Below are 27,828 nucleotides of genomic sequence, written 5' to 3' on the forward strand. Positions count from 1 at the left end.
AGAGGAAAAACATTGTCACTGGAGTGGGTGGGAAATGTTCTAGAGATTGAGGAAGGGAAGCTTCCGTCAGATCATACACAACCCTCTTGACCATATTAAGGAGTTGTTTTTTTTTCTTTTTCCAAAGAGCAATAGGAACTTATTAGTGTATTTTAGAAAGAGATATGTTCCTATCTGACTATTAAGGAGATCCTGGGTACAATTTGTGAAACAATCTAAGGAGTGCAAGGGTAGAGCTGGGCGGACCAGTTAGGAAGCTTCTGCCAGAATCTAAGTGAGGAATGATGATATTTGGGGCTGGGGTAGTCTGGCAGAGATGGGGAAATATAGATGGAGTTGTCAGAGATCCGGGAGGTAAAACCCAGAGAATTGGGTTTGGATCAGGTATGGAGTGCTAGTTAATGGAAGAGCTGGAGTCGCTCCTGGGACAGGCAAGTGTGTAAGAGACACTATTAGGTGAGGTCACTGGGAGGGGCTTCTGATGATGGGCGGGGGGGATTTGCTTCTTTCAGGACATGTTGGAGTTGTTGGGCTGCTGAGATACTCAAGAAGAGACACTGAAGTGAGGGGCTGCTGATTGGTTCTAGAACCCTTTGAATTTCGGGTTCAATAAGATAACATGGAAAACACTCAGTTTAGCATCTGCACCTAGATGTTAGTCGATGCTTTGATTTTCTAACAATGTCTTTAATGTGGTCATGATTAAATTCACATGATTGAATGTCTGTCTAACACATTTTTAAGTACAAAAGTAGGGCACAGCACACAGTAAGAGATCAATAAAGGTCAGGGTGGAGATGAAAGTGCTCGTACCTCTGAAAACATTTTTTTATTTCTATTTACCTGTTTGAGAAGTTTTGTTTCCAGAATTTGATCCAGCTTTGGGAATTTCAGAGTAAAGGGGTGAATATATCCACCAATTATTAAAAAAGAAGAAAAAAACAACTTTATTTTGTTTTCCAGACAGAAATTTAGCATTTCTAGAAATGGCCCTTTTACTGTTATCAGGAAGAATCCTGAATAAAGAGACAAAAGGCCTGGCTTTAATTCTGACCTTCCCCACTGTGCGACCTCCCTTGGCCTTCCAGATGAATTATCCAAGATGACCCCTCTAGTACTAAACCTGAACCTCTCAGCAAAAGACACTCTCTCGTCAGACAAAGACTGGTGCCCACAGAAGAGCAATAAGAAGCTGGATCCAGACAGAGACGGGCCCAGCGTGTTCCATGACCAGATCTGCAGAGCAGAGAGGGGCTCCTGAGAAGGCGTGGTCTTCTGCTGAACAGTCATCCTGTGCTTGCTTTTTGTTGTTCTCTGTGTTTCTTTTTAAGTCATAGGTCAGTGATTTCCCCACATCCTGCCCTGGGGACAGATAGAGGAAGATGTGATTCACAGAAACAGCTGGTTGGGGACCCCGATGCCTGGAGACAGATTGGTCTGGGAGCAAGGATGTGGGTGAACTGAGGTGCCACTTTGGGTCTGCAAACCCCTGGGACACTGGGGCTAGGGAAACAGGAGGCAGCACATGCAAACTGCTGAGAGAAGATCTAACTTGAGTTTACCTCTCCCTGGATGACTCTTCCCAAGAGGAAGTAAGCAGTTAGGAGGAGGACTGAGCGTATTGGTTGCCACCGAGACTTAGTGTACTCCAGAGCGAGGCCAGAGGTCACAGAACTTCAGGAGAGGAAAGGTCTGATGGGGACATAAATCCCAGTCCTGTTGCTCACTAGCTCCGTGGCCTTAGCAAATCTCTTTTAGAACCTTCCCTTCCACATTTGTAAAACCTTTTTCCTCACCTAACCTGCCTCATGGAATTGTCATCAAAGGGAGATTACAGGAAGCCAAGCAGCACACAGCAAGGACCCCTTCCCAGCATGCATCTGAGATTATCTGCAAATCAGACAGGAGGTTTATCTTGCCTCTGAGCATTCAATGAGGAGTTTGCTCTTGTGAGGTTCCCAAGAGAATAAACTCAAGGTACGTTCTCTACTTGCTCCTGGTTCCCATGGAGTGATCCACTCACAGAGCTCTGCTGGGTCAATTGTGGGAAAGGGATCTAAAACAGAGAGAGAGAGAGAAGCTCTGGACAGTGAACCCCAAACTCTGGGTCTGAGCTCAGTGGACTGTCTCCCCCATGTGTTTTCAGCCATCCAGAGTCCCAGAGACACGTTCTGGACCATTGATCTTCTGGACTGCATTTGCTGGAAACTTTTTGCTACAAATAGAGCTACCTGAGAGTGTGCCAAATCATGGAACCCAGCCCAGATTCCGGGAACTCCAGGAAAATAGATCCATTGGACGGATAAACAGGGTGGGTGTGTCAGCCGTATCAAATCTTTGAAGACATAATCATTTCTTACACTGATGCACAGGGGAAAAAAATGTCTTCAGACACCCCTTTCCTTTCCTCCCCAAACTTTATTAAGGTTTTACTAAGCACCGGGTACTGCTTTAAGGACTTTAGGTGTGTGAATGTATTTATCGTGTGAATTTAATCATGTCAGCTTTGACCATATATAAATGGTTTTTCCACAACCACATTCCCTCTCCTGTCATTATTGGAGGAAAAGAGTGAGACGTTCTCTCGTAGTCTCTGCAACTGTCAGTGTAGCTTACAGGGAAAGATCCATAAAGCTGCCGTCAAGACCCCGCCTCCCCCCAGCACTCACAGCTTCCCTGCCTCAATCTGCCTAAAGACCCCAACAGTTAATCTCATGACGGAAAATCCAGATGACCAGTGGCTGCCCCACCCCATGCCCCATGGCCACACACCCCGCCATGTCTAGCCCCAATGCCCTCTGCCGCTTATAGTCATCCATCAGGAAAACACCACTGAACTCTTGCTGAATCTTACCTCCACACTCTTCATCTGACTGGAGGGTCTTTATCCCTGGCTGCGAAATAGAATTGTCTGTAAAGCATAAGAAAAAGTTTTAAATTAAAAAAAAAATCCATACATTTCCTTCTAATTAAGGTGAGGGGTGCAGTGCAGTTACTCTTTGTTATTTTAAAGAATTTCTAGCAAGGAAGGGGTTCCCTGAAGGCTATTAAGTCATGTGCAGGATGTCCAGGAGTCAGGGACTGGCAGGGTGGGCAGGGTAGCCAAGTGCAATCACCCATCCTTGCTGGCAGGGGGCCTCTCCACTGCAGCTTCCACCCAGAATAAAGGCTGCCCACCACATGCTCCCCCATAGTTCTTAATACTGGTGACACTTAAAAAAATAACATATAGGGCTGGGCTGTAGCTCAGCGGTGGAACACTTGCCTTGTATGTGTGAGGCACTGGGTTCAATCCTCGGCACCACATAAAAATAAATAAAAGTATTGTGTCCAGCTACGACTGAAAAATTATTTTAAAAAACTAATATATAGTAAAACAGCCTTTTTTATTAGGCTTCTTAATCAGTTGTATTGATGTCCAATTGGATGAGTTTTAACAAATGAGCACAGAACAAATCCGTCACCCCAAATCAGGCTCTCAAGTACTCCTTCATCATCACGTGCTTCTCTTGCCCTTTCTGCAACAGCTCCTGGTTTCCTTTCCATCTGTGTTGACTCTGCCTTCTCTGCAATGTGATATAAATGGAATTGTTCAGTGTGTAACATTTGAGACTGGATTCTTTCCCTCTGCCTAGTGTCCTTGAGATCAATCCACGCTGTGGTGTTTATCAACACTTTGTTCCTATTTACTGAGGTGGAGTAGTGTTCCCTTGTGTGGAGGTGTGACTCATGTATCCATTTATCTGTTGAAGGACATGTGGATTGCTTCTGGTCTTTGGTTGGTTGTAGTAGTAGAACTGCTATAAGCCTGCCTATTTAGGTTTCAGTGTGAATATGTTTTCATTTCTCCTGGGTCAATATTTTGCAGTAGGATTGCTGGGTCATGTGTAAGAAATTACTGAACTTCTTCTAAAGTGGCTACACCATTTTACACTCCCACCGGCTGTGTATGGTGGTTTCAGTCATTCTACATCCTTGTCAGAACTTGGTATTGTGGATAGTTTTTATTTTGGCCATACTCACAGGTATATAGTACTGGTGATTTTGAGGGGTGGGGGTTGTTGGTACTTGGGATTGAACTTCATCCCTGAGCTGCATCACCAGCCCTTTTTCATTTTTATTTTGACACAGGGTCTCACTGAGTTGCTGAGGCTTCCTTGAACTTGTGATCTTCCTGCTTCAGCCTCCCCAGTTGCTAGATTACAGGCCTGTGCCATCACACCCCACTATGGTGATTTTAATTTACATTCTCATTGCTATTTTTTAAAAATGTTCCCTTTGATTTTATTATGTAGCTGGAATAAGCTGAAATTGGGCTGCCATTACTGAATGCCCTAATGGTCCTGCATATGGATGCTATTTCTACCCGATGCGGTAGGTGACCGGTCCACCTTCCCACCAGCTGCTCCATCTGCCCTGCATCCACCTTCTCTGACCGAGGGCTTTATTCATGCAGTTGTTTCTTCTCTCTCTTGCCATCATCATTTTTTCCTACTACTAGAACATTAATATCAACAGCATATAAATATGCGTCATTTAAAATCTTTTACCCCACAATCCCTCTTTAGCCACACTGCATTTCTCTGCTCTTTTACAGCTGAAGTCTGTGAAAGAGTCGTCTATATTTAGTATCTCCACCTCTCCCCCCCAACCTTTTCTTTTGTATCTACTCCAACCAGCCTTTCACCTCCTAGTGCAGGAAAATTGATCTTGTCAAATGTACATGTGCCTTTGCTTTCGTGTGCCAGATCCTAATCTTGGACACTTTCAGTTCTTTGCTCATGTAGTCATGAACAACTCTGCAGAACTGATCTCTCCCTCGGTTTCTTCATTTCCTTTGGACCTGGCTCTCCCTCCTCCGTAGCTGCTCCATCTGGCCTCCTTTGCTGGTTCCTCTTTGTCTTCCTGACCTCTGTCCCTGGGCTCCGTCCTCAGTCAGCTGTCTTTCACTCGCTTCCCAGATGATCTTACTCTGTGCCACAGCCTCAAATGCCACTTACAGACTGGTGGCTTGAACTCTGCATCTCTGGAGTAGACCCCCACTGAACTCCAGGCTCATGCAGCAAACTGTCCACTTGGCATTTGCGTTCAGATGTCGATCAGACGTCTAAACTTAACCTGAGAGCCACCTCCCAGTTATCTGTTTCCCATCTGCTCTTCCTCATCCCAGAAAACCCTAACTCCATTCGTCCATCTATTTGGCCCCCAAATATTTTTTTAGAACCTTGCAGTCATGCTTCATTTTTCTTTTTCTCTCATACCCCACATCCATTCAACCAGAAAACCCTGTTGGCTCTATCTTTGAATATACCCAGAAGGCAAATGATTCTCTCTGTTCCTGCTGCTACGTACTAGTAGCAGCCATCACCAACTCTCACTGAATTATGGCATTATCCTACTACATGGGCTCTCTGCTTCCCACTTCCTCCCACATTTCATTGAAAACACTTGCATTCTAAAAACATGGGTGAGAAGATGTCCCTGAAGTTGCTCCAGTCACTCCTGCCTTGAAGGGCATTTCACTAAGATCTCACCCAACTGCTAATCTCCCGCCTTGAAGGGCATCTCACTAAGATCTCACCCAACTGCTAATCTCACCTGTCCACCTTCTGCCCATCCAGCTCCCTCAAGAGCAATTGCTGTGGCTGGCAGCTTACAACAGATGTGACTGCAATTGCGCCCTTAGTAGGTATGACTCAGGAGAACAGGGATGAGAGTATGATCCTCATCATCTCAAACAAGCCCCCACTTTGGAGTCTTGCAGTTGCTTTTCCCTCTGCTCAAATGTTCTTTCTCTGGATATCTGCCGGCACCTCCCTTTGTCTAAACCTCCGCTCAAATACCCCTTTATCAAAGAAGCTTCCCAGACCACCCTTTCTTAAATACCATCTCTTTGTCACTCTGACTCAGCTTGTTGTTTTCTACAAGACACTTATCACCATGTCAGTGGAATTAATTCATTTATGTATTATGGGTCTCCCCTCTACCTCCCACTCAAAGGTAAACCCCACAAAGCAGGGATCATTCTAGGTTTTGTTCACTAGTGTATTTTGTTCCTAGCACACTGTAGGAGTCCACTATTAGTTGAACAAATAAGTGAATGAATCTTCCCTGACCCAACCATGGTGTGCAGCTTTTCCTTCTAAGCCTTCCATGAATTTCATCGGAGGTGAGTTTCATCTGGATCATAAACCCTTGAAGGCTCCATATTTGGTTTTGTTTCTTACCACATTTCTGGGTGATAGCCCTGAATCCCTGAATCCCTCTAAGGATGTCCCTGCTCTACATCTGTTTCTAATGGCATCATTTCAAAGGAGACTCCTATTTGGAAAAGTCATGTGAATGGGAACTGTAAGTGGAGTGCCTTGGGACCCAGGGTTCACACACACAAAGGTATGTATGAATATTCACACACACTCGCACGCATACGCACATCATCACACACAGACGTAAACAAGGCAGCCTCTTGGTAAGGACTGCATTTGGGATCTGAGTCAAAAATATGTCCTATTTTGTCCTCTGGAACATGTCATTTGGCTTTTTAAAATGATTTAAATAAAAAAAAACAAATAAGCTCAACTCCATGGGGAATCTTACCGAAATTAGTTGGCTGTTTTTAAAACTAGGTCATCCACAACTGAGAAATGACTAAACGCAAAGCATGATTAGACAGAGCCCAAAATGCACGGATCCACCTAGCTCGTTTGCGCTTTCAGGATATTGTTTCATAAAATTTTAATCTTATTGGGTTTTCTTTCCTTATTTTCAAAGTCTTACAGTATATTGCAGAAATTTTAGAGAATACAGGGTAACTAAAGTACCCACCCACAAACAGGTCGGTTGATTATAACTCTGAAACTTAAAGATGCTCTTGATATACTTCTGTATAGAATCATATTTTATAAATTTGGCCCCTCTTGGAACTCTGCATTTCTCATCCCTCAAGGAGCTAATCCACAAATATAGCCACAGCTGCATCAATAGTATCTGAGTAGAAATGAGAGTCTAAGTCAATTAGCCTAACATTTGCTCATTTCTGGTTTCTGGCCATTTTTTTTCTTACTGATTTGTTACTGTCCTTACAACTTTGTTACCATTCTAGCCTTATTTTTTTTCCTTTATTTATTTCACAAATATTTATTGAAGCCCTACTATGTATCTGTTGTAGGACTTTGGAATAGTTTGGAATCTTTCAGCAAATATAACCGAGAAAAGACCCCTACTCTCATTGAGTTCATTTTTTTTCTTAGTGAGAGACACATCATAAAACTTTATTCATTTTCTGATGTTGCATAACAAATGACCACAGACTTCCGCAGCTTAAAACAACAGACATTTATTGTCTCCCAGGTCCTGTGGGCCAGAAGCCTGCATGGTTTAGTAGGGTCCCCTGATGGGCTTCCAGGACAGTGTTGGCCAGGGTGGAGTTCTCATCTGGAGGCTCGACTGGAGCACAGCCTACTTCAAGCTTGCTCAGCTGTTGACAGTATTGATTTTTGTGGCTGATATCCAGGGCAACCTCTTTTTTTAAAGCCAGCAACAGAGAGACAGACCCTAAGTTGAGTGTGCTAACAAGACAGTTTTATATAACACAATGTAATCATGGGAGTGACATCCTATCCCTTTTGCCAAATTCTACTGATTGAAATTATGGGTCCTGCCAAGAACCAGGTGAAGGGGGCTACACAAGGGAGGGAATGCCAGAAGGCAAAAGGTTGTTGAGGGTCACCTTAGGGTCCATCTGGAACAATAAATAATTTTTGTAGTGTGTTAGGCAGTGCTAAGGGCTATGGAAAATTGGGGAGGGGGAACAGAACACAGTAAAGAAAACCAGGAGGGCCAAGGGGAACCGGGGGAAGGTCATGGGCTTCCCTAAGAAGGTGAGATTCACTGAGTCTTGGAGGGGGTTAGAGAATTGACAGTGTAGTTTCTAAAAGAAGGAACAGCTGGAGCAAAGTTCCCAAGGTGGAAGTTTGGGAAAGAGAAAGGAGGCAGATGGGCTGGTACAGGGAGCAGAGTCCAAGTGTCGGAGTCCCACTCCAGATGGGCAAGCTGGCAGCAAGAACTTGTGGACCTTTTACTATGTTCTAGGTGTAAGGGTAAAAGAAATTGAAGTTAAAGCGTAAAAGTTAAAGGGTAAAAGACCGGGTGTTGTAAAAGTTTCTAAGCTGCAAGGTCTGAGTTAAAATGTAAAGGAGGTATTGTTAGGTTTCTATGCTACCTGCAAAACCCGAAATTTCTGTAGCTGTTAAGACAATGCTTAGAACCGCCCAGTAAATATTTCCCCTGACTATTTGGTTGTTTAGGGCTCTGTGTGGTCGCACATAGGCATTGCAGGGCCTGGACCAATCAGTTTAAATGTAACCCCCTCCTTAGGAATGACCTATCACTCCAGCCTGACCTGTTCCCGCCAATGAATGAACCAATCATGTTTAGGAGTTGTTGTTCAATTTTCCCGCGCCTCATGATGATTTGTTCTGATGTATACAAAGCCCTCCGCCCTCCCCAAAAAGTGTACTTAAGCAGTGCTCAGCCCCTGCTCGGGGCTCTGGCTGCTTTCCCTTCTTGAGTGGGCATGGAGCCCCAGCATGCTGGTTCAATAAATCCCCTTTTGCCAATTGCATGAGTGGTCACTCGGTGGTCTCTTTCTCCTACGTTTTGCGGGACCCTTACATAGGCTCCAGGTGTATGGTGATAAGACAAAGCTCCTGCAGCCTTATCAGAAGAAGGGATAGAGTCAACAGGAAGAGCCAACACCCACAGGGATGCGCATTAGGTGAGAGGCTCTGAGTGCTTCCTGTGTGGGAACTGGAGATGCAGACCATCATCTTCCCCCATTTTATAAATGAGGAAAAGGAAACCTAGAAAGTTTCATGTATCTGACGTCATATAGCTAGCCTTCCCTCTGAAGCTGTCCTTTCACCCACAACTATGTACCTATGAACAAATTCAAAAAGTTCTTTTTTTTTTTAAGAAATAAAGTGGCATTATAGAGAAGGACTGGAATTGGTGCTTTAACTGCTATAGAGAAGGCCCCCTCCTCTTGCCCATCTGAACTGAGAGGGCAGCCACCTGGAGACCTGGGGGAGAGGAATTGTGACTGAAGAGTGAAAGGGCCCTGAGACAGGAAAAGCTTGCTTGATGCATGAAAAGGAAGCCAGTGGCCCTGGGAGGGACCAAGCAGGCGGGACCAAGCAGGTGGGACTAGAGAGACTAAAGAATGGAAATATGCAGGTGGGGTGAGAGCTCCTGGGGACCTACAGGCCTTGCAAAGGATTTGGGGCTTTATTCTGGATATAATTGGAAGGCCCTGAAGATTTAAGCAATGGAATGCTGTGATCTGATTTTATGCATTAGAAAGGTCACTCTGTGAAGGGTGGATTATCATTAGGGTCAAGGGTAGAGGCAGAAAAACAAATTAAAGGGCCAGTGGGCTAATGCCTGTGTGAAATGATGAGGGAAGGTTGAACTGAGGGTGCAGCAGTAGAAATGGAGAAAGTGGTCAGATTTAGGATATATTTCGAAGGCATAAAAACCAGACCTACTGGTACATTGGGATGTGTTGTAGCAAGATATCGCAGTTGAACTGAGGGATTTGGACCTAAGTAACTAGGGGGTAATGATGAAGTCAGGAATTGAAACAGGTAGTTTTAACTGGGAACAACTCTACTATTTTATTTTTGTTATTTTTAGGACATACTAAAAAGGGTATCTTGCATTTTATAGTTTGGGAAATTGGAGTTTTTTTTTTTTGGTTATCTTTTTGCTTTTCAACATTATATCACGAAGATTAATTCATATTTTTGCCTTATCTATATTTCACTATTTTATTACTGCATAATATATTCTATTGTATGATCCACAAAATTTATTTATACTTTCTCAAGAGGTGTGGCCAAGAAGAATAATGGCTTCTCTAAAGATACCATGTCATTGTGCCCGGGGCCTGGAAATATGTTATGATGCAGTATAAAGAGGAAATAAAATTGCATGTGCAATTAAAACTGGTAATCAGCTGACCCGGGGATGAGGCGATAATTCTGAATTATCCAGGTGGGCCCACTGTGATCATCAGGGTCCTGAAACAAGGAAGAGGGAAGCAAAAGAATCTGTGTCAGAGTGAGGCAGCAGAAAAAGGCTGAGTCAGCCGTTGCTGGTTTTAAGATAAAACTGGGCCAAAAGCCAAGGAGTGTGGGTGGCCTTTGGAAACTGGAAAAGGCAAGAAAACAGATTCTTCTCTATAGCACCCAGATACAGCTCTGGTATTAGGCCAGTGAGCGCCTCTTTAGGCTTCTGACTTCTAGGCTATGGGATGATAGATGTGTGCTGTTTTAAACCACTGAGTTTGTGGTAATTTTTTATAGCCGCAAGAAGGAATTTATACAAGGGGCATTTTATGTTTCCATTTCTTAAATGATTCTAAGCATCGCTGCAATCAATGTTCTCATATATGTTTACATGTGTAAGAGGTAATAGTTGCTCTTGGGGTACACCTAGGTTGGAATAGCTGAGTCCTTGTCTATGGGAAAACTGAATTTTATAAGATAATGCAACCAAATTGTTTTCCAAAATGGTTGAACCAATCTACCTTCTCAGCAGCATTGTAGGGGCTCCCTGATTGATTTAGATCTTCTTCAACACTTGGTAATGTCTGAGGCATACATTTTTTTAAGAATTAAATATTGTATCTAGGTGCAACAAAAAAATCATATGGCTCGAAAAGCCTAAAATGCTGGTTGTTGATGGCATTTTCATATGCTTACTGGATGGGTACCTTCCTGTCCTGTGAAATGCAGGTTCATGATTTTTACATATTTTTCTATTTGCTGTTCTCTCAGGAATTAATAGAAAAGTTTATATAGTCTTGATCTATATGATCCTTTGGCTGGTGGATGTGTTGAGAACATCCAGTGTGTATCTCATCTTTTTCCTTTTTTTTTAAAGCAAGGGTCTGCAACTGAAAAAATGAATATAAATAAATAGATAAAAGCAAAACCAGTAGACAGAGGAAAGAGAATGTGAGGAAGGAAGAAGGGAAGGAAAGAAGAGGCAATGGGGACTGAAATAGAACAATTATATTCCATAAATATATGAAAATGTCAAAATGAACCCCCACTATTATGTTTAACTATATGCAATTTAAAAATAAATAAATAAAATAAGCAGAGGCCTGCAACCTATAACTAGCTGACCAAATCTGGCCTTTGCACGAAGCCTGGTTTTCACATGCTTAAATGGTTGTAAAAATAAAGGTACTACAACAAAGATATGTGAAAGAGATTGTGTGGCCAGAAAAGCTCTGAATATTTGGCATTTTTGTTTTAGTCAGATTTTTCACTGCTGTGACTAAAAGACCCAACCCGAACAATTGTAGAGGAGGAAGAGTTTACTGGGGGGCTCATGGTTTCAGTGGTCTCAGTCCATAGACAGCCGGCTCCATTCCTTGGGGCTCAAGGTGAGGCTGAACGTCATGGTGGAAGAGTGAGGTGGAGGGAAGCAGAGAAAGACTCTGCTCGCCAGATACAAAATATATACCCCAAAGTCATGCCCTAATGCCCACCTCCTCCAGCCACACCCTACCCACCTTCAGGTACCACTCAGTTAATCCTATAGGGGATCAATTCAGTGACTGAGTTAACACTCTCACAACCCAATCATTTCTCCTCTAAACTTTCTTGCATTGTTTCTCACATGAGCTTTTGGGGGACACCTCACATCCAAACCATAACAATACTCTTTTCCTGCTTTAAAGCCTCTATTAATGAACATAACTTCTTAATTTGGTTAAACTCTCAATCTTTCAGAGTCTTATTTAAGAAATCCTTCTTAAGGAACAGAGAGATATCAACCTATATTTTCTAACAAAAGCTTTAATGATTTCCTTTTGGCATTTAGGTTTTTTCACTAGTTTCAGTTGTGTGTGTGTGTGTGTGTGTGTGTGTGTGTGTAGTGTGAGGAAGAGATCCAATTTCATGTCCCACCTCACCACTGCATAATCATTCATTTCTTCGCCATTGGTTTGGTTTGCTGAGGGTCTTCTGTCCACTTTTGTCATAGATGGGCTTTCCATATTGGACTCATTCCATACTCTGAGTTCTATCAAAGAATTCTTCTAGCTCTGTTTCAATATTACACTTTCTTCCCTACTTCAGTTTTATAATATGTTTGGATGTCTGGTAGGATGAGTCTCCTTCACTTCGTCTTCCCATTTGAAAGTGTCTTGAATATTCTTGGCCATATCTCCCTGGGTCAATTTTTTAACTCAGTCTGTCAAGAACCTTGAAAATGTTGTTTGGGATTTTGATTTCAGTTGCATCCAATCTATATATAGTCTGAAAGTCTATCTAGAGAACAAATATCTATATGAAAGTAAACATGCTTATCTCTGAAAACTGAAAGCCTCTCCCTAACATAGATCTTCTTTAGTGATTGATTGATTGATTAGTGATTAATTGGGCTTATCTTCTCAAGCTGATCCTGAGAGGTCTTTAGGGTGGGAAATCCACCTAGTCAATTATTCCCTTCCTTCCCATTCATCCCAGGGATTTTATGCCATTGTAAGTGGCTCACACCTCTCACTCTTGCCTTCTCACTTCTTATCAGTGCATACTTGATGAGTACCTGCTGTCTGTAAGACAATGTGCAGTGGGTGACACCCAAAAGCACAGTGTAGAGTCCCTGTCTTTAAGAGACTTTAGACCTAGCAATGGAAAAAAAGACGTGTGAAAAAATTACTAGCGATTCAAGGCGTTGAGTACAAATTTTCTGAAAATTTTCTAAAAAAAAATTTTTTTAAATAGCACATCAACTTAAAAACCATTCAGCTTTAGTAAGGGACAAAAAGATCATCATCCAAATGTACTTCCTCAGTAATTCCCTGGGAATCACTGTTGTTAAAGCAACTTACCAGGACTGCCATTTCCAGCAGTGATTTCACTCATTCTGAAAAAGATTCTGTGTGATGAAGCTCATATAAGATACTGGGAAGATTTATTGAAAATTGATTTCCATCTAAAATGGCTGGGTTGAGTTTACATTTTGCCCCTCAGCTATTAAAATAAAAATCAGCGCCCAGAAATAGCTAATTGCCAAAGAGTTCCAAGTACCTAGAATTTGACCATACTTTAAAGTTGAGGAGGGAAGGCCACAGAAGCTTCCTTTGGCTATGACCAGAAGGGAGCTTCCTCTACGATAAGTAACCCAGAAAGAGTTCAGCCTATAACCTCTGTCCTGAAACCTGGTGGGCTGTGGTTTCAAGGCCTGCTTCCCCTTTTCTTCTTAAAATTAATGTTTTCACTGGTGCTTTTTTATTTTAAGACAAAGTGGCAGCATGATTCATACGGTTACTTCCTCCTCCTCCAAGGTCTTGGAAAAGGTCTTCCAGTTGAGAAAAAAAAATGATTTAGTGGAAGATCAGGATTATTGTATTGACTTGCAAAAATCACCCTTCTCCTTTTCATTCTGTGTGATCATTCCAAACCGGAAGGCTTGGGTGGGATTTATGCAAGCACTTAAGTTCTCCTTGGAATGTACCCTCAGTAACCTTCACTCTTACTGACCTCAAGCACAGGGCTCCATCATCCCGGGTACCTTTATCATGGCAACTTAAATGAAGATGTGGATATGCTAGCAGTCATATAATATCTCTCTTTTCTCATTGCTGAAAGTGAAAAGTTAATTGTAAGTTAGACAACAAAAGAGAGAATGGTATATCAGTAAGGAATGCTGGAATGTCATTCTTGGATTAAGGGGAAGCTGCTTAAACTCAGCAAGCTACACTTTCCTCATCTATAAAATGGGGATAAAGTATTTTATATATAAATATATATATATATATATATTTCCCATCTCTTCTCTGTCTTGTTTTGAGAATGGCATTTATATGGTTACTTAATTATAAGCTTTACTTGAATTGCCTGTTTTAAAAAGTACAGATCATCCAGATTCTTGTAATTTCCAGAAAACTGGAAATTCTTATCATCAGATAAATTGGAGAAATATGAAGTAACAGATAAAATCTTTCTCCCCCCCCCCCACCAGAGCTTCACTTATATTAGGAAACACTGCACTCATGAGCTATGTAAATCGCCCTAAGAAATGTGAGCTCATGGAAGGATGCATTTTACAGGCTGGATAAGTTTACAGAGACAGAAGATGCCCACTTTTCTGACTGTTTCTTAGAAGTATACAAAAAAAAGTCCTTTTAAAATCATTTTACACATTTGCCTCTGTCTTTCTTCTTAGGTTGGAGACGGTCCTACAGCTCCTGGGCTCTGGTCTCCATCCCGCTGCTGACTGGTTGGGTAATTTGGAAGACCACTTTCACCTCTCCAGGCTTCCTTTTCTATGTGCAAAGTGACCAGAAGGCTTCCGCTTCTGGTGTCCCATTGTCCTGGGATAATCCTCTGCTCAGTTCTCATTCTCTGCATGATGAGCACATCATCCTTAGAAGGAGTCAGTCCATGGCCAGGTAAGGTGAGGGCGTACCTGCCTAAGCTCTGCACGGCATCCTAGTGGGGAAATAAAGTCACTGAGAACCCGCCACAGGGTAGCTGGGAGGACAGAGGTCCACGGATAACTCCATGTGAACTCACAAGAGGACCCTCGACAATAAAAATGGGAGAGACACATGGTGGCATGGTGGGCAAGGGAGGTCACTAAGCTTCACGAGGGCTTCCTCTAATATTATCAATGATGAGAGTTTTATTATTTTTAAATAAAAGAGCAAAGCAAGTATTTTTTTTAAGTCTAAGGGTGTTTATATATTCCACATAACATGTATGTTTATATGTATTATATATAAACTATATTTTATAACTATATTATTTTTATAGAGTTGATATGTAAGTATAAGCTCATATTTTTATAGATATATTTAAATCCAATGATAAGCAATTAGAAAATTTTCCTCCCCTGTTAACATCCCAACCATTCCTCCCTCAAAAGCCAACTTAGTGAATTCTGTGTCATTTTCCAGAAATTTCCTCCTGTAAGCACAGAAATACACACATGCATACACAGATAGCCCTGCACCCTCTTCCTTCTCTCTTAACATATCTTGTACCTGAATCTATTTCACCCATATAGATTGACACACATATTTCACACCCATGGAGTCTTCCGTACGGTCACATAATCATTTGCTGTACCATTTCTCATATGGCTGGACTTGTGGAGAGCTCTCAGTCATTTTGCTATTAACCAATCACTAAGCAATACCTCAGTGAATATCTTTGCACCTCTCTCTTTGTACACATCGCACAGGTGTAGCTATAGGATATATTCCTGTAAGTGGAATGACCAAAATGAAAGTCCAGTTAGCATTTTGAAAGATATTGCCAAATTGTTCTCCCTTTAAATCATAGCAAGTGATAGCGTTCTCTCTCCCTGTATTCATGAAAACTCTGTTTAATAACAACCTCGATGCTCTTTGACCTAATAATAAAAAACAGAGCCTTGTTGTTTTCATTTATAATAAGGCTGATTTCTAGAACATTCTCAGATTTTTTTGTCCTGTTTGTTTTCTACATTCTTGTCCATGCCTATTGCTTCTTTTTCTATTCGATAAGATTGGGATGAGTTTTATAGAAAGAGTAGGATTGCTGAAGAATCTTGTCGTGCTAAACAATGTGGACTTATTCAAGCTTGTGAAAGACTTGCTTCTGGAATTTTCTCAAGGACTATAATTTAGTTCTTAATCAGGGGGCAATTTTGTCCCTGAGGACTTAATAACTTCTGGAGACCTTTCCGTCAGTGGAGGGAGGTAGTTTTACTGGCATCTGGAGGATGTTGACCAGGGATGCTACTAAATTCCATACAATGCAAGCCCTCTGCACAGAACAATTATCCAGCCTCAAATGTCAATAACATAAGAATGTATTATCCCTCCACTAGAAGGACGGAAAACCTAAGAGACTATAATTGAGGAAAAACTTGAGGCCAGTGTAGGCACCATGGGCTCTGGCCTTGTCCTAATGTAAATCCCACTGGCCTCTCCTCTCCAGCATCTGCAGCACAAGAGCTGAGCAGAGCCAGCAGAGCCCAGAGGGTCCTGGGCTGGTTCCCATCCCCACTCTTAGCAGTGCATTGTTATTAGTGGTCTGCATACTTTTTACTTTAGTTACATTAACATAAATACACAGAAAAACCTCAATCATGCTCCTCCAGAACATGTTTTGAGCAATCCAGGCTGCAAAACCTTCTTCAGCATTGAAACCTTCTTCTGAGTGTCATAAGCAATAAAATGCAGGGTGGTGGGAGCAGGAGAGAAACCACAGTGGGCTGATTTTATAATGGACATAATCCCAGGGAATACAGGAGGCTTTTCAGATCTTGAGAAAAATGAGTAGCATTTCCTTCCACAGAACCACATCCCTGAAAGTATTTGATCCTCCCACTTCTCAAGGCAGCCTCTGGGCCTGGGCCTCCAATATGACACTTAGCATCACACCTGCAAATAGTAGTAGGTGCTCGATAAATAAAGGTGAGTGACCCCAGTCAGGGGAAAGTGAGCATATAGGTATTTTATTTGAAGCAATTTAATGATAAGGAGTGAATACAACATCAATCGGCATTTACTCTGTGCTGATGTGCTGAGTGGACTCTCTCATTGACTCTTCCCAGTGGCAGGTGACGAGGTGTCACCATTACACATAAGGAAATAAGGCCTTGAGGGAAGTGGCTTGCTCACAGGCACACAGCTCCTGAGGGGCGGTCTGTCACCAGAGTCCTTCCTTTTAAACACTGTATTGTATCAATGCTTCTATGAGATCACTAATGTTACACAATTCCCACCATTCATCTTATTTGATCATCACAAGAGATAAATACATAGATCTCATTGTAATGTAAATGCATTGCAACCATGGAAATACACACACACACATTTTTAATGGATATATAGTTATTTATTTTAATTGATACATAGTAACTGCACATAATCATAATGGTGGCGTGCATGCATACATGTGTCATCATATCAGTCATTGACAGATCTATCACCTCAGACATTTATCCCTTCTTTGTGTTGCAAACGTTCAAAAGCCTCCCTACTATGTAGCCCTGGAAGTTGAGACTCAGAGAGTGAGACTTTGCATGGGCTTTCTCTTGTCCAGTGAGGAAGTCCACAGAACAGGGTAGAGCACAGCGTGGCTGCAGAGTCGCTAATCCTCCAGAGACCAAGCAGGAAGCAGTCTGATTTTATTGCGCAGCTACCATGTATATATACTCAGGCAGTAGCTGAGCAGACTACAGGCAGCCACCAGTGCAATTTCTGCTAACTGTTCTTGCGGCGATCAATCAAGGAGTAGGCTGTGGAGCAAGCTCAGGACTGCAACTCATGGCCTCACGCCCAGGGCTGTGCCCACGGGGTAAGCGGCCTGCTGCTCACATGCCTAGCCCAGGGGAGTGGCCTGCCACTCAGACGCCCTTATTGTATGCCACGTATGCAGTACTCCGTGCACCTGTCCCCACAGGACCTGCTTGACGTCCTATGTGTGCTGAGCCACAGTGCTGTGGCTTGAGCTCTCGTTCCCCATACGATGTCACGATTCGTGTCCATTACCCAACCTTTGCCTCTCACCTCTAGTCCGCCCCCTGTGGTTCTATAAATGGAGCCACACACGCCTTTCTCCTTTGCCCCTCCGTGCACTGTTAACCATTGTTAGGGGAAGAGGTTGGAGGGACCCTTCTGCAGGGGATTTCTCTTCAGGTTCTGGGGCGCTTCCTCCTCCAGGTTCTTGCAGTCCACAGTCTATCCAACATTTGGCCCCAGAAGGGAGCAGCCACTTCACCTCCCAGCTGCCACCCGGGGATAGCAGCCACTTCAACACCCAGCTGTCCAGGGGTCAGTGGCCTTCCTCGGTGCCTCCTCAGCAAACCGCAGTGCATTCTGAGGCTGCTGCCTCTGTGTGAAGAGCCCTTCCTGGCACCACAGAGGGCAGATTTCCAGCAACTTCTGCCAGCCTGTTACCTCTGCAACTTTATGATCATGCAGTGAGCCACAGCTGGGCCCCATGGAAAACACAAGATCTCAGCCTTAGGGGCAGTGACTGCTTTTTTTTTTTTTTAACCTGCGAACCCTGCATTCTTTAGGATTCTCTTTCCTCCTGATTAACTGATTCCCCATTACTTCACTGGCTTGTTACAGGAAATATTCATGTGGAGACATCTGTGTGATTGGTCCCCAAATCCCACATACTGCTTTCCTTTGAGCTTCTTGCAGGGATTAAGACCTGCCAATTACCTGGCATCCCTTAAGCATGAGTGAGAGATTCAGGAAGCCAGGAGCTGAGGAGCATTTGCTCTTACATTATTTTCTTGATCTCTCATCTAGGTTTCATGGATATAGGAGAAAAGAATCAATCATAGTGCACTTTTTATAAGTGTGCTAATAAGCTTTATGGTACTGTAACAGATACCCGAGGTAATCAGCTTATCCAGAGAAAAGGTTTATTTTGGCTCACAGTCTTAGAAGTTTCCATCTATGATTGGTTGACTTTGTTAGGGGCCTGTGGCAAGGCAACCTATCAGAGCAGCAGAGGAAAACCATTCACCCTATAACAAGGACACAGAAGGGAGGAAGAGGAAAGGGCTGGAGTCTGAATGTTCCCTTGCAGGATATGCCCTTGATGACCAAAAGACCTCCTGCTAGGCTCCATCTCTGGAAGTTTCTACCATCTCCCAGTAATGCTACAGGATGTCGACCAAGTCTTTAACATGTGGTCCTGATTGGGACACTTACCTAAACCACAGCATTAAGAGCAACCTGTGAAATAGGCCAAGATCGTTTCATGATGTAAAAACACTTCAAAGTCTTAAATGTTTTAATTTTCAACTATATACCTAAGTAAAATCACCAGCACCCAATTCTCCATCCCAACAGATTGGTGGGTCCCTGTTTTTGTTTGTCTGTTTTTATTTTCTTTTAATCTCAGCATGTTCTTCTCCCAGGCATGGGGACTTGGATCATTAGTTCTCAGGATAATGATACTTCCAAATGTGCACACAGCAGCTTCACATATGTTAGGTCATTCAACTATCAAAGCAGCTCCTGGGACATCCAGAGCAAGTGTCACAGTTCTTTATCTAGTAAGCATAGCCCCTCACTGAGAGTTAAATTGCTCCAAGGGCAAGTGGTAAACAGTAAAACCAGGAGCAAAGACTAAAATCCAAGTCTAAGATCATCGTTCATTTTCCATTGTCTCCCCACGTCTCTCTGTTTCCTGGACAAAAGATTTTTTTCTCCGCTAAAGAATTTCAAAGATCAGCAAATGGAAAGTGTGGGGGATTATGTGGGGTGGGGGATTATGTGGGGAGGGGGGCCTGTAGAGCTCTCTTGGCATCCCTCTGTCATTGTTGAGCAGTAGGCAACTCATGTACTGGACGAGCTCCACCCCCGGCCACATAGAGAGAAGCAAGAACTGGGAGGAAGCCAGAGCTGAGCGTGGGAGGGGTGGGGGAAATACAGTTGCACAATCTGACAGGGACTTGTAAGGTCAATCTTTCCCCAGCAGGAAGCCAAGTCTGCACAGATGTCAGGGTTGGGAGGGCTTGTGGGAGAGGTTGCCTGTCATCTGAAGGTGCGCGCTGGCTGCCCTTGCATGGTAGGTTAGGACTTGCATGCTAGCAGAGAACCAAGCCCATAATATCTCTCTGTAGACAGGGTGATGGTGTGACTTGCTCGACACCAGGCTGTCTCATTGCGCTCCTGCTGCAGAGCAATCGATATCAGCCAATGGCTTCTTAGCACTCCTTTTACTTTCAAAATTAAATTGCATGTTCCCCCTAAAAGGTCTACCACAGACAGCGGACACAGTGTCGTGCTGGGTTCTGCAGAGTGGTGCCACCACCTTGAGCATGAGTGTTTGTGTTAGAGAAGCACACTTAGGGGAGAACAACTGGGTGTCCTTCAAGTCACCCTCGTTTTGTGGCATACATCTCTCCTCTTGTCACTACTGATTGCTGCGCCCCTCCCCTGACTCAGGCAATGGCAAGGCCCTACTGAGGTGGATGGCGCAAGGCGTCCATCCTCTGGAGGAGCGCAGTATGTTTCTGGGAATGGGTTGGTTTGTTTTTGTATTCCTTTAATAAGTATAGTTGTGACTTCTCATATGACCATTAAGTATGAAGGAAATAACATGACTTTCCCAATTAATGCAACTACTAAAGAATAGATCTGTTTGCTCTAAATGCAATGATTCAGCTGTGGAGCGTAAATTGTTGATGTCTAATGAAAAACTCCCTGTATTCCTGTCAAGGAAGTTTTTGAGGAATTAAATTAAAATCTAGAGAAGAAAAATTAATATTAAGAAGACAGATTAGTGCTTAGTACTGGGCAACTTATTCTTGTTCCTGTGCACAATGGTTTGTGCTCTTACTCTTGTTTGATTAAAATTAATAACAAGTCAACCACTTGCCATAACCATGGCACTGGTTCCAGTCAGTAAGTCAAGAAAGAATAGTCAAGGTATAGGCCAATAGTTTGGGACATTTCTAACTATTATTAAAAGTTAACTAAGCAGAAACAGCTCAAAGCAAAACGCGAACTGAAAGTACAAATGCTTGCTTATGCATAAGCCAAGATACATTCTTCTATTCTAATTGTAGCTACGTAACATTTTGTTTCTTTGAATAATGATTCCTGTTTTGTAACCACAAAGTACTGTGAGCCTGCCAAAATGAAAAGTATATATGATCAACTTCACAAGTAAAGATGGGGATCAACACCTTCACTTTGGTGTCTGTGTTGTTTCTCCACCCCCCTTTCGCCGACTCCTCACCATCCGTTCGTCTCCTGAGACCCCCTGTTGGAGCTGGTCTCCGACAACTGATTCAGGTGTTCCTCTGCTCACTTAGCACTTCCTCCATTCAAGATTCGGTGAATTCAAATTAATCCTCTAATTCTGGGATTCTCCGTGTTTAAGGATCCATTTATTTTAAAAATGCATGTAAATCCTACTTTTCATTTCCTAACAAATTGTGGCAGAGTTGCCTAAGAATTGAACTGAGAGGAAAGTATGTGCAGAGGTGGACATTTCCAAGAATAACCTCTGTGCCACCAGAGCATCCCTAGGCATCACCAGCCTGTGAGAGCCATGATGTAGCAATGAAGATGACAATGGCATTTTATGTGCACAATTCCACTGAAGCCCAAAATAATCTAATGAAGTTCATGTAGACATACCTTGTGATATTTACCCAGCAATAACAGGTATCAGCTTCTATCTGTAGACTTCGGTCTTCCACACCTTACAAACACCTCCCTCCCACTCCCTGCTCCCAGGTATCTCTCCTTACCTTGAAGAGTCTCACAAGTATTTCTGTTAATTACATTTTTTTACTTCACATTTTGAAGGAATTCCATATTTAAATAAACATTGCAAAAGTAGTTCAAAGAATTCTACTATAACCCAGATTCCTCAAATGTCAACATGTTACATAACCACAGTACAATGATCCCAGTAAAATTAACATTGGTGTAAATAACGCCGGAATCTGCTAGAATCTCCCTGGTTTCACTTTTTCTGACCCAAGATCCACTCAAGGCTCACAGACTGCATTTTGTTGTCATTTTTTCTTCATCAACCTTGATGTGGAACAGTTCCTCAAACTTCCTTTGATGTTCATGATCTTGATATTGCCAAAGAGTACTGATCAGGCTGGGCACAGTGGCGCATGCCTGCAATCCCAGCGGCTTTGGAGGAGGCTGAGGCAGGAGGATTGCAAGTTCAAAGCCAGCCTCAGAAAAAGCAAGATGCTAAGCAATTCAGTGTGGCCCCGTCTCTAAACAAAATACAAAATCTAGCTGGGGATGTGGCTCAGCGATTGAGTGCCCCTCAGTTCAATCACTGGTACCCAACCCCTCCCCCCAAAGGAATACTGATCAGTTATTTTGTACAGTTTTTCTCTATTTCAGGTTCCTGGTATTTCCTTATGATTTACATTGTTTAGGGTACAATGCCGCAGTCCAGCTGCAGCAAAATAACTGGGGGTGGGAGGGGTGGGGGGGGTGGGGGGGGTGACGAATAACTTGTGTACGTTGATACAGCAGGAGTGGAAGCCGTTTATTGTAGGACAGGAGCGGTATTTATACATTCCACACAGCTTATCTTAATTAGCATAAACTAGATACATCAGTCAACCAATCGGGAATCTCCACACTTAATGGCTTGCTGGCGTTACTTCACAAACCACTCCCTCTGGCATTTTGCCAGGCGCCATCCAGACTTGTTTATAGACTCTAACATTTCCCCCTTTTGTTTAATTTAAATAAAGACCATAGCGGTTTTTACATAAACACCATAAATAATCTGCTACGAGCAGAAGGGGAGGATACACAATGTCACAATACCAAGCCAATTGATGGCTCCATGCAAGAAGCCCTTGGAAAAATTATACCAGCAATGACACCATTTGCAAAGATACCGAGTTACAATTTGTTGTAGATTACAGTTTGTTGTCTCAGTCCAGGTAAAGTAGTGTCTCAATAGATTAACTCACAGTCCAGGTAAATCACAGTCCAGGTAAGTTCTGCAGGCAGCTAGCTTAAATCACTGTCCAGGTGAGTTCTGCAGGCAGTTAGCTTCATCTGAAGTTTTGTCTGATTCTCTGTTTACAGACTCTAACAGTACAAATGTCACAGAAGTGACCTGTCCTTGTCAGGGCATCATACAAGGAAGCACAGAGGTCAATTTTCCCCCTTCCAGGTGATGTTACTTTGACCCCTTATTAAGGTAATAATATCTACAAGGTTTCTCCATAGTAAAGTTACCATTTTTTCCTTCTGTACCTAATAAAAGCCTTCTGGGCATATAAATACTATGTTCCCATTATACCTTTGTCTATTAAGTTTAGCCTACCTTGATTTTGATTCTCACCTTTGACAACAATCACTATTGTGTTTGCCAAATGATGATCAATTTCTCTCAGCCCTTTTACATTTGCTAGATGGAATTTTGTACTAAGAAAGGGCTTTGTTCTCCCTCACTTATTTAATTATTCATTTGCTTATTCATAGTTGTCCCCCCATATCTGTGGGTTATGCAATCACAGATTCAACCAACCTTGGATGGAAAATATTTACAAAAAAAAAAAAAACTCGAATCTATATTAAACATGTGCATACTCTTTCTCTTGTCATTGTTCCCTAAACAATACAGAATAACAATTATTTTCTTATAATTTACATTGCATTGGATCTAGAGATGTGTTTAAAATGTCTGGGAGCATGTATTTAGGTTATATGCAAATATAAAGGGACTTAAACACTGCAGATTCTGATATCTGTGGGCATCCTGGAACCAATCCCCCATGGATACTGAAGGACGATTGTATCTCAGCATAGATTCTAGCATTCTTGCTTTATTCCAGGGGTCCTGGTCATCTTGAATTTGGCCATTGGGTGCCCTCTAAATCAAGCTGCAGTGGGAGTCAATCTCTCTGGATTTCACCTCCTCCAAGAAGTGGGCACCTGAGAAGCCATGTCTGCAGGATGCTCTTGCCACAGTCTGAAAACTACTCTTGCAACTTTGCATCCTGCTGGTCCTCCTGCTGTTCCTACTTTGCTTCTCTTCTGAAGCCCCCCAGGCTGCTTGGGATTCTAGGGCAGGAAGGGGAACATTGTTCAGCACTCTGTGGACCTAAGTCACCTGGGCCTCAAGCAGTGCCACCCAGGGTCACACATCAAATATGTGGGTTTTCATCAAGGGACTTTCTTCAGCTTCTAACTTCCTTATCTTCTGCTGAGGAATTTAGGAGATCTTTGAGAAGAGAATGTGCTGCTTTGGCAGCTTTAAAACTGCTGGCTGCATAGGAAGGAATCAGGAGAGCCTTGGAGATGAGCAACCAGCGGCAAGCTTGGGGAAGCCTCCAAAATCGAATGTACGACAACTGCCCTAATGAAGCAATAATCGGTTCATCCATTGCTTTATTAGGGTATCAGTATACATCCCTTTACTACATATGTACAGTTCTCCTCTACCTTTGAATAGTTTTTATCTATTATCTAGCTTGATCTTGGTGCATTCTTATGGAAAGAAGTAAAATTATAAAAATATCTAGTTAATGGATGAGAAAGCTAAGGCCTTGAGAAAGTCATACAGGCCAAAGTGAGCATCTATACCTAAAATTCAGAGGCTCTGATTCCCCAACTAAGGTTCCTGTGAGGTCACGCTGCCCTTTGAGTCACTTTGCTTCTCTTGAGGATTTCCTCTACCATACATACAAAGTTGTGGTTGAATAAGAAATTTTGTTATTCTGAAAAGTATATCACAAATTGGTAGTGGGTGATATGAGGTCAGAAAACAAAGCAGAGCTTCGATCTATTGCTTTGACTTTTTAAATTAAATTTGACTTTAGTGGTGATCATTTATTTTTAATTAACATGGAAACAGGTTATGAGATCTTTGCATTTGTCAAAGACGATGGAGAAGAAAACATCAAGGAACATAGGACCCAATGGCCTCCAGCTCTTATCCTGCTCTGTTGATCACTGATACCATTAAGAATTTCCTTTGCATTCCCCAAAACTCTTAGGAATATTTATTAGGTTTTGTCTTCTAAAATTTTAGATATATACATGTGTATGTATGTATTTATGCTGTTATACAAAATTTTATGCTTGACACAAAATAAAACAGCATGAAGGGTCGACAATGGAATCTGGTGCAGAGGTTGGGGACTGATGTGAAGACTGTGTGAGGTTCTTGCAGCTGTCCATTTAAAACAAAACAGAGACCACCTCCAAAATGTCATTGTGACAACCTCAGAATATCTATGACTTGTTTGGGTTGGAGTTTATTCTGGAGAATAAACTGCTGGTGCATATGTGTCCAGGCTGGAGATAAAGCAGAGCTCTCTGCACAGAACTGGTAAGAGAAACAAGTCCCATGAATTCTGTAAGAGAAATTAGAGACACAGCTCCACATTCTCCTTACCAGCTCCTTCCTCCTCTGGAGTCTGGGATCTAGGGGAGAGGGGCATGAGAATGAGTCTCCACATTATTTAGAAACAGTTTCAGGTATATTTTGCAAGTTTGAGGTGGAGAGGTGGGAGTGGAAAGGTAGATTTTGCTAAAAAGTAGAACTCTAAAGAGGAGCTTGGCTACAATGGAGCCCAAAGTTCTTCCCCTCTGAAAGTATTAGAAAATCTGGTTATTTTTGACTTGAATCACAAATGATGATTGCCAACTGCGTAAAAATCAGGTAAAACATTTCTTATAAGTGACTGTTACAACTGTTATGCTACCGGTCATTTACTCAGAGAAGGAAATAGGTTCATTTTACAGAGGCTTCTTTATAAGAAAAAACTTTCAGAAAGTATCATGGATGGGAGTCAGAATACTTGGAATTGCATTCTGGCTGTGCCACTAACGAGTTCTGTGACCTGCATGTGACACAGAACCTTCCAGAATGTCTGGGTCTCCATCTACAAAGTGAAATGAATGATACCTGCCTTGTTCCTGTCGCATCAAAGGAGAAGATTTCTATATGTTGCAGGGTGCCCTGTGAATTTAAGAGAATATCATTATTTTTCATTAGGAGCTCCAACCTACATATCCTGTGCCACATTTATCTCACTCAAGACCAGAGGAGACCCTCTGTCTAGTCTTAAGATTTATTTTAGACCCATTAGAGATGGAAAGTTCCAGAATGTGTGATTGCTCCCCTCCCAACCCTGAATGTGCCTCCAGACCCTTCCACATTCAGCGTCATTCTGAACATGACTTGACACAAACCTTATAATAGAATGTTTCCAATAGATACTGTTCAGGGGCGTATCCAAGTTCTGGGCCAATGGCTTATCAGCCAGCTTCCTGTCTGGGGCTCACTTGACCACAGGTCACCCTACAGAAACCAGCAGTTTCCATGTCAGGGATCATGGTGTCTTTACTGTATTTAGGGCACTGAAATGATAAACAGGGATGGGAAAAAACAAGGCAGATACTGTTGGTTTGAATTTTTTACTTGGCTTACAAACTGTGTGAGGAGTTGGGCTAATATGGCTTGGTCAAGCCCTCTTTCACCTAAAAAGGATGTGTCTAACTTTCTTTGCCAAATATAATGAAATTCCTTTACCAGTGCTCTCGGGAGAGGAAGAGCCATCTACTTTAGGAGCATTTGGCGTAGCAATGGGAATTGTGAAATGATTTCCAGAGAATTATATCCAGTGATATCTTGTTTGGATAGAAAGTGAGTGTTGGTTTTGTTGTTGTTTTAGTTTTTTGGGGTTTTTAGTGGAAAAGTGAATCTTACGAAACCAACCCAAGTCCCTGTGATTTTTCTGGTTCACGTTCCCTGTGTGGGAGAGAAGGCGTCGAAGGACGAGGTGTCTTCATGCTTCCTAATAGTCAGATTTCCACCAACAAATGCTTCCACACGTGACCCCACAGGAATCTCTCTAATTCCACCACAGATCAAGCTGTGGCTGATTCTAACACCTGGAGGTATTTGCTCATGGTCTCTCTGGGCTTTTGGCTTCTTTCTGGTGCTCTTTCTACTGTCCTCTGGCTTTCTTAGTCCAAACAGGACAAGGATTTTGAAAGAGCCCTTGGACTTCTTCACACTCCACCAGATTGAGCAACACCTTCAACTCTGGGAGACAGAAGGAAGTCAGCGATGGCCACCTGCAACATGGCAAAAATAATAGCAAGATCAAAAACCCTGGCTCAGGCTCCGGTTCCCTCAGGGTTGGGGACACTGCTGCAGCCTTCTCAGCAGGCTCCTGTCTCCTGTGGCCCCCTTGTCTATTCTGTATAGCTCTGGCCATGGAGCTGTCTTCCTGGACTACTACATGTGGTCTCTTCATAACCACCAGAAAGAAAGCAGTCTCCCCCACCTGGCCTTGGAGCTTGCCTCTCCTTCCTTAGCTCCCACTTCTGCTCAACATGACACTTCTTTCCCATCCCACTGACCATCCCTCCCCCATCCTCTACCCATGGTCCCAACATCCCTAAAATACCTTGTGCTCTCCTGGAGGCATCTGCTCTGTCTTTCCTAAGATGCATTCCTGAACTCCTTTCCTCAGCTGACTCCCATCTGCTTTGGGGGAATGCAGCCAGACTCAATGGCTTCCATAGCACCTTTCCATACCCAAGAGATCTCACCTTCCTTTGAGCTCTTTCAGGAATTTTCTGAATTTGCACTTCAGTTACTCTCCCACAGCTTCCATACCCTGATGGACTGAAGATTTTTGCCCCTGCTCCCCAAATGTTGAAGCCCTAACCCCCAATGGAATAGTATTTGGAGAGTGGACCTGTGGGAGATCAATTAGAATTAAATGAGATCATGAGGGTGGGACATGGCTTCTTCATAACAAGAGACACTGGAGAACTCTGTCTCTCTACAGCCACGCCTTGAAGAAAACCGGGGTGAGTACATGGGGAGATAGCTACCATCAGCAAACCAGAAGAGGGTCCTCACTAGAACACAACCATGCCTCCAGAACAGTCAGAAGATAAGTGTCTGCTGTGTGAGCCACTAGGCCCTCAGAGCAGCCCGAGCTGACTAACATAGATAATATTTCAAGTGGTTTGTTTTACTCTCTCTCTTTCCAACAGAACCATTTACTCTCCTAGAGAACAAGGTCTTACTATCATTCTACCCAGGATTCAACGTCCTAAGAGAGTTCAGTCTCCCTTGAATTCAAGTCAGTATTTTTGGTCAATAGAAGAAGGGCCTGCCTACATTTGTGGAAGTGTGTGTGTGTGTGTGTGTGTGTGTATTTTTTGGTACCAAGGATTGAACTCAGGGGCACTCGACCCCAGAGCCACATCCTCAGCCCTTTATGTCTCTATTTTATTTAGAGACAAGGTCTCATTGAGTTGCTTAG

General features: G+C 42.8%; 1 long non-coding RNA gene across 2 annotated transcripts in view; it reads left to right on the plus strand.

The window, feature by feature from the left end:
* Positions 1 to 976: 976 nt before the first annotated feature.
* LOC114085762 (uncharacterized) overlaps positions 977 to 27,828 on the plus strand; it is a 35,867-nt gene continuing 9,015 nt past the window's right edge. Inside the window, exons 1-3 of one of the 2 annotated variants that reach the window (XR_003581550.2) lie at positions 977 to 1,977; positions 2,147 to 2,311; positions 14,245 to 14,470. This is a non-coding gene — a long non-coding RNA (uncharacterized lncRNA). Of the gene's footprint in view, positions 1,978 to 2,146; positions 2,312 to 14,244; positions 14,668 to 27,828 lie in introns of those variants that run through there. The other variant, XR_003581549.2, reaches the window with a different exon arrangement.

This window comes from Marmota flaviventris, chromosome 3 (assembly GCF_047511675.1).
Source record: "Marmota flaviventris isolate mMarFla1 chromosome 3, mMarFla1.hap1, whole genome shotgun sequence".
Taxonomy (NCBI): domain Eukaryota; kingdom Metazoa; phylum Chordata; class Mammalia; order Rodentia; family Sciuridae; genus Marmota; species Marmota flaviventris.